The sequence below is a fragment of the Loxodonta africana genome, chromosome 4 (assembly GCF_030014295.1).
Source record: "Loxodonta africana isolate mLoxAfr1 chromosome 4, mLoxAfr1.hap2, whole genome shotgun sequence".
NCBI classification, from domain to species: domain Eukaryota; kingdom Metazoa; phylum Chordata; class Mammalia; order Proboscidea; family Elephantidae; genus Loxodonta; species Loxodonta africana.
Window position 1 is genome coordinate 87,699,491 of NC_087345.1, and position 7,581 is coordinate 87,707,071.

At 52.5% G+C, this 7,581-nt stretch overlaps 1 long non-coding RNA gene across 1 annotated transcript; it reads right to left on the bottom strand.

The window, feature by feature from the left end:
- Nucleotides 1-3,561: 3,561 nt before the first annotated feature.
- LOC135231398 (uncharacterized) lies at nt 3,562-5,964 on the bottom strand. The gene is made up of 3 exons (XR_010321997.1): nt 5,590-5,964; nt 5,304-5,482; nt 3,562-4,857 (listed from the first exon to the last, which is right to left on the bottom strand). It is a non-coding gene; the product is annotated as an uncharacterized LOC135231398 (long non-coding RNA).
- Between the last annotated feature and the right edge of the window lie 1,617 nt (nt 5,965-7,581).

Below are 7,581 nucleotides of genomic sequence, written 5' to 3' on the forward strand. Positions count from 1 at the left end.
GATCCATCCTCCCGCCTCCCATCCCGCTTCTTGAGAAGTCCTTCCAGAAGTCTAACCACAGTCACACTTGCTAGTTTAGGTTTGGCAAGAACACTCTCTTCCCGAAGTTCCAGTTGTTAGGTTTTGAGGGTGTGAGAAGGGGGTGAAGAATTGCTGGGCACAGCTAGCCACTAAAACCTCCCCCTCGCCCCCACCCCCGAGCCCTGCCCCAAGCAGGACCTGGAAGTGTGTCTGGGTTGGTGACTTTCTTCTCTGCGCTCTGGCCCTTTTTCCTCACTGGATCTTTCCACAATGGCCACAAGGGGTCTTCCTTGCGTTAAGAATGGGAAATACGCAAGCCTCCAGCGCCGGGAGGCAGGTCACCCGGCGTGGGGTTCTCCCTGCAGTCCCAGAGCGCCCAAGCCCTTAGGTGTCCCGATGTCCCCCACCCAACCCCACCCCACCAGTTTCGCCCAGTCGCGGACAACCTTCAGCCGCGTTCTCCGGGCTCGGGGCTGGGGATCTGCACTGCGTAGCTCCCTGCTCCTTCCTCTGAGCCTTGGGAACTGCCGGAGTGCAGGGAGCCAGGCAAGGAACCCGAGGCAGACACACAATATGAGTTCAATAAATGTTTTTAAGGTGAAAAAAAAAAATGCGACTGTGTTCTGTTCAGAGGCAAGAAGGAGAGATGAGATAACCTGGATGGGATGGAGCAGGAGGGTGCTGAGGCCATGGATAGGTCCAGCTGTGTGAGATCAGCACAGCTGGGGAGGTCCTGTGCTGAGAGGGAAAAATTGGAAGGGAGGGAGCGGCCAATTGAAACGCAGCTTGGATTACCCTGAGGACAGAAGGAAGGAGAGAAGAAAGATTGTCAGGATGGGGAAATGAAGTGTGACCATGGAAAAGGGGCTGGAATTTTGGATTGTTTAGCTCAGAGAAGGATAGTTGAGGCACCCACTCTTCTTCCAGTGAGAACAGAACTTTTTAGGTTTAGCTGAAGCTGTTACAGGTGGAATAGTGGGTGGTCAGATACCAGGAAGGACTTCCCCATTGGTGTCAGACCTGGAGGATGGGGTGAGAGTATGACGAGGTCCTTCCCGGGATTGGAAGTGAATCCTCTGAAACATTTTTGCAATGAAAACTCCTCAATGGCCGTGGGATATAGCTACGGGTCAGCTGCAGAATGCTAAAGCCTAGGAGGAGGCAGCCACCCTTCCCCCAGGGAACAGGTAGTGGAGCCGGAGGGGTAAGCTGAGTCCCACCAGGTGCTATTCCTCTGATCGCCCATCGGGACGGACACCTGGGTGGCCCACGACCCGCCCCTGCCCCGGTATTCTCGGGTGCCTCTCCTGAGCCTAATGCGGCGAGCTGTGTCTGGATGAGCCGAGCTGTGTCTGGATGAGCCGGAGGCTGGGCCACACACGGGCTTCACAGATCCCCTCAGAGCCCTCCACCTCACCTGTCCCACCTAGTCATCTTGGCGCCCTCAGGCTCACTCCCGAGATGTCCTCCCCCATCTGTAGAAAAGGGCTGCTGGGGCCCAGCATAAGTGCCCCCTCCTCCAGGTAGCCGGCTCTGCTTGCACCAGCCAGATCTGGAGTCCTCTCGCTTCTCTAGTTTGTTTCCCTGGGTGGACTCTTTACCTGTGAACAGGGACCACACCTTGATTAGCAGGAGTCGGAATGGACTCGATGGCAGTTAGCAACAAGGACACCACATATAGCCTTGGGGTGGAGGCCTGGGTTTAAGTCTTCCCCTTACTAACCAGTGACCTCGGCTTAAGCCTCCATTTCCTTATCTGTGAAATGGAAATGCACTCATGTCTTGTTCACTTCCCAGGCTGTCAAAAGGAGGACTGCGGGAAGTAATGGAAGCGCAAGTATCTTGTTTTATGCAAATGTAAGCTACGGGAGTTCCAGCCACTCTGACAGTTGCGTGCACAGGCGTAGATACACTCACATACACCGGTGTTGAGACTCTTGGAGTGGTTACCTGGAGGTTATCAAGCAGAAGCTGGAGAGCGGTTAGATGTAGAGAGGGAACCCAAGAATGCGACCGGTGGTCCTCGGAACCTGCTGTTCCAGACCCAGGATCTGATTCTCCAGAACAGGATCCTAGTTACCTGGGGGATTTTGGGTGTTGCCCATCGTGGCGCAGGCCCAGGAAGCCAGGACTAGAGAGGCCCTACTGTGGGAGCAACCAGACCGAATTTCTGGGCCTGGCCTCCGGCAGAGGGCGCCGACTGCAGCTATAGAGACCTTTTTAGGTCCGGCCCGCCTCCCGCGCGCCCTCTGCTGGCCATGGGGGGCACCACTGCGGCCGCCCTCTTTCCTATCGCCACCAAATGGGCGGGTTTCTGCTTATCCCCGCCACGCCCCTCCAGCTGAAGTCAGGACGTCCGACTCCCTAGCTGGGCCCGGTTCTGCCCACCCCTCAGCTCCGTGGTGGGTCCAGCTCTCTCCCGTCACTAGAAGTGTGGGTGAATCAAAGTCCCAAGTTTTCTGCCCAGTTCCGCAACCACACTGGACGGCAGGCAGGAGGCGGCCAGGAGAAAAATCTCAACAGCCTCAGGCTTAAATACCCACTGCTGTCGAGTCGATTCCAACTCATAGTGACCCTGTAAGACGGAGTAGAACTGCCCCATAGAGTTTCCAAGGAGCGGCTGGTGGATTCGAACTGCCGACCTTTTGGTTAGCAGCCGTAACTCTTAACCACTACGCCACCAGGACCTCTTTATGTCCAGGCTTATGGAGACTTGAAATCTAGTCTGCCTTCTCCCAGATGACTGGCCACTGCCTGGTCCCGACCTGTCAATCCTTCAGAATCTCTCACCTGAATGATTGTTCCTGCCTTCTAGCTCCCTGCCTCCCATGGCCCCTCCTCTCCACTTCCCATATTTTCTTTCTAACGTACAAATCTGTACAGATCGCTTTCCACTTAAAAGTCCAGTCTCCCCATTGCCTACAAGAAAAGGTCCAGACTGTGGCTCATGCCACCTTGACCCTTTGTCATCTGGCCAAGCGGAAGCCTCCCATCTCATCAGGTTCCCTGCTTGCCTCCCTGCTAGCAATTCTTCAAACACACCCTGCTCTTCCATGTCTTCGCACATGCTTTTCTGTCTTCACTTGGCAAATTTCTACATTCCTCAAGGCCGAGAGCCCTGGGTGTTACAAACAGGTAAAGCACTCCACTGCTAACCAAAAATTTAGAGGCTCGAGTCCACCCAGAGACACCTCAGAAGAAAGCCCTGGTGATTTACTTCTAGAAAATCAGCCATTGAAAATGCTATGGGGCACAGTTCTATTCTGACACACATGGTGTCGCCATGAGTCAGTCAGCTTCATGGCAAGCGTTTTTTTTTTTTTTTCCCAGTTCCTCAAGTCCCAGTTCAAATGTCCTTTCCTCTGGAATTTTTTCCTCTGACACTCCAGGCAGGATGTTCCTGTGCTAGCATGGACTTTATACACACTTAGGAAAAAAAAAAAAAGTCATATATATATATATATATATATATATATATATATATATATAACAACATTTGCCAATTCAACATTTTTCAACATCTCTTTTTTAAATGCCATTTATCCTGAGGTGTTCTCTATTTACAAGTCCGTTTTCCCTCTAGCACTAGAGTTCTCTAGGGCCAGGTCTGAGGGGGGAGGGAAAGGCTGGGATTGGTACTCCTTCACCCTGAGACCCTCCCAAGGTGGAGTGGAAGGGCCTGAGGGCTCTCTGAGAATGAAGACTTGGGAAGGACTGAAACAAGCTGACCAGATAACCTCAAGCCCAGATAACTGAGAGCCCGATATAGGTCAGCCTAGCTAATGGCCGACAGGTGCCTTAGTCCCAGACACGGTCCTGCCTCCAGAGAAGGGGTGTCTCCTGTCTGCCCCTGGGCCCGGAACATGGCACGGCTGCCTTTATCTGTTTAAAGACTGCCTGATCAGTCACCTCACTCTCCGGGCAGGCCTCTGCCTCTCCCCCACCCTCCTTCTTCCTCCCTCCTGTGGGGAGGGAACACTCCAGATCCTCTGGTTCTGGGGATCCAAATCTAAGTCCGATGCAGAACTTAGTACTGCAAGAGCCTGGAAACAGCTGGGGGAAGGCTTCTCCCCTCTATAGAGGTCCAGAGACTCCCCACTGACTCCTGGGCTACATCCCCAAATCGGTCTACCCCTACTACAGAACTCACTGGGTCCCCCTTGTCTAGCCTGGGGCTTGGGGGAAAATCATGAATTTGGGAGACAAGAGGTGAGATAAAGACCATTTGTTGAAAATAGCGTCATCAATCATTTGCTAGAGAGAACACATCCAAGAATTCCCCAAAACCTGGGTACTCGGCAGCTCAGACCCCTAGCCTAAGTTGCTTGTGGTGCTCTCTATCTCCCCTACCCCAGCCCAATCCTCTGCCTCCCTGGTCAGCTTCCTTCCTGGGTTTGAGGTTACCTGGTCGGTTTGTTTCAGTCCTTCCCAAGTCTTCATTCTCAGAGAGCCCTGGGCCCCTTTCCTCTCCACTTTGGGAGGGTCTCAGGGTGAAGGAGTGTCATCCTCTGCCCTTCCCTCCCCATATTAATGATCACATTTCTGAAAGAGCCTGGAGGGGAGATTCCCAAACTCCTAGTTGCAGAGTTCCAGTCTGAGGATGAACAGATAAAAAATGGCTTGCCAAATTAATTAATTATTTTATTAGCCTGAGTAATTATTAATCAGGTCATTAATCACCCAGCTGTGCACTATGCATAGTAATTGTGTGTCGGGGGAGCAGTGGTGGAGCAGGTTATGGCTCTGAGGTCTGGCTTCATCTGGACTTCCTCCTGATGCTAGCAAGGCTTGAGAAGTTTTGTAGTTCCCATTTCTTCCCTCACCCTCACAGCCACACTTTGAGATTAGGAAAGAAATGGGTGGGTCTATTTGGGTCTCTTTGCCAGGGCAGCACACATGTCGACATTCTCCTCCTGTCTTCCAGAGTTTAGATAGAAGAAAGGAGGCAGGAGATGTACACAAAATGAAAGGGAAATGAAGAGAAATTGCACACTTGTGTGTATGGGACAGAGGGGGAACGGAGCTGGGAAAGACGGGTTGGAGGAGAGAGTCCCTAAGGTGCCAGATATTCCCACTACCTCGGTCTGACTGGTCATTTGATGCATGAGAACCATTCTGGCATTGATTAAAAACTCTGCCTTTGGACATGACGCTTTGGGATGGTGTAGATGCCACCAGAGACAGAGAGAAATAGAAGGGGCAGAGAACACAGGGAGGAGGAAAAGCAAGGTGAGACAGGTAAGGAGAAAAGAGGAGGAAGAAGGATAGAAATAGTTCTTTACCTTTGGATTTGGAATCCTGTCAGCTCCAGAATTCTGGATTTTTGTCTTGCTGGGGTGGCTGGGGATTCCTTTTCTGTGCTCTCCTTTCCACACCTCTCACCCCACTCAAGGTTCTCTTTCCTGAGGTTTGGAGTGGGTCCCAGCTCCTTGAATCTTTCCTTCTGGGCCATTTCCTGGGACTATAGCCAAGGGCGGTTAAGGGGAGATGTGAGAATAAAAATGGATAGTGAAGTGGTAGCAGATTATATTTGCCTTTGACACCAGGAAGTTCTTTTGCAAGTCTTACCTCCATCCATCTTGCTGTTTGGAGATACCATCAACTATATGCCTATGTGGTGTCCCTTCAGAAAACCGAGAGCTCTTGTCCCTTGTGTCCCACTTCCCAGGGCTCCTTTTCCTTGGGGCCAGGTGCTCCCAGATCCCCTTCCTTCTACTCAGCGGAGGGGGAAGAGATTTGTGATCATGTTTTTAACTGCTCCAGATCCCTCTGTTCATAGCTCATTTCACTTTCTGTTTATGGTAAATTTTACTCTTTATTTATAGTGGGTACTGCTTTGTTTATGACCTGCTCGGGATCAGTTTCATTTTTGTATCTCCAGTTCCTCTCCCGTTCACTGTTTGTTTATTCCTCCTCTTGGTGCCCTCTTTGCAGGCCCTTCACCAAGACCCTGCTCTAACAGGGAAGGGGAGGGCCTCGGTCTGAGAGCCTGGACCTTGCCGACTAGAGGAGATAGTCAGGCTGACAGGGGGCTCAGTGGTGGTGGTGGTCGTGGGTCAGGTTCCTGGGTTGGGGAGGCTGAATGCAGGGATAGCTGGGAAGAGGAAGGAGCTGGAGGTGGCCCAGAGATCCTGAGAAAGAAGAGGCCCTCAAATGTCTGGCCCCACCTGTTTGGGGCTTAGGCTGCTGTAAGGCTATGGGACTCCTGCATTCCATAGACCCTGGCCCCTGGGGGCCTGTCCACTGGGCATCCCTGTTCAGTGTATCTTCTCATCAGAGCAGAGCTCCAGGGGCGGGCAGGGGGTCAGGCCCAGGGGCAGCTCCTGACATGATAGAGCCTGTCATGAGATAAACATGGGGCCGGGAACCAGGCCTCTTGTTTGGAATTCTTGGCGGTTGGGGATGGTGGCGGTGTGTGGTGGAGGCAGCTGGTGGGGAAGGGTATGGAGCAGAGAGAGCAGACCTGACAAAGTCTGGGGAGGTGGAAAGGGGGACCGCAGCTCCGCAGCCCTGCAGCCCTTGACATTGTTCAAGGACTTGTTGCTGAGGGCTTGAAGGAAAGGACTAGCATCCAAAGTCCTCTGAGATTGACTTGCCCTCTTAGGAAATCACCTGGTACCACCTCTGAGTGGGCACCTCACAGGCATGGGTGGGTTCTCAGGACCCCAGGGTCAGAAAGGGTAACGCAGCCCAGTCTCAGCCAAGGTTACAAGTTCTTCCCCTTGTCTTACTTCCATCTCTTTCTCTGCAAGAGATTGGGGGAGTGGGGAGTGGAAGGGGTAAGAGCAGGGAGGGCAGGGGATGCGTATTCTTCCCTCCAGATTCTCACTGGGGGTCGTTAGTCTTCAGCTAGAAGACAGTCTTCAGCCAGAAGACACTTCTCAGCCAGAAGACACTCCAGGGAACCAGCTCCAGCCCTGCCTGAGTCTTTTTCTTGACTGCAGACAGACTCAATTAAACTCTTCCTAATTTTTTATCCTTGGTGTATGTTGGGAGGGCATCTTCCTCCCATTCCTGGTGCCCCCCTTTTCTGTATGTCTCTAGGAGACATCACAGATACGACTCTGTCTCCATGTGCTTCCCTCTCCCCAGTCTTTCTTAGGCTGGGACCTCTCTGGAAAAAGGCGTCTTATACTTTCTCTCACCCTATTCCTCTTCGCTAACCCTGCCCAGCATCACTGGGAATCCCTCCTTCAAGTCTCTTCTTCTTCCATTCAGTTTCATCTGCCCAAACTTTCCTCTAGAAAACAGGTGTTCTAGTCCCCGAATCCTACTCCATTCATCCCTGGGCCCTATACTCCAAGGCCCTTTTATGGATGCCCTAGTGGTTGTCCCAGACACCCCAAGCACTGGGGAGAACCTTCTGGCTCCTCAGGTTTCCAGATTGCTAAGGGGAGAACAGCATGCAGTTCTGCCCATTGCCAGCAGAGGGCAACACACACAAACCCAGGCAGAAGGGTGAGGAGGCGGAGGGGCTCAGGGTGGGATGACCCTGGTGAGAGGTAAGACAGTGGAAGCTTGCAGCGTAATGACTGACTTGGGGGTAGTGGTAGCAGGACA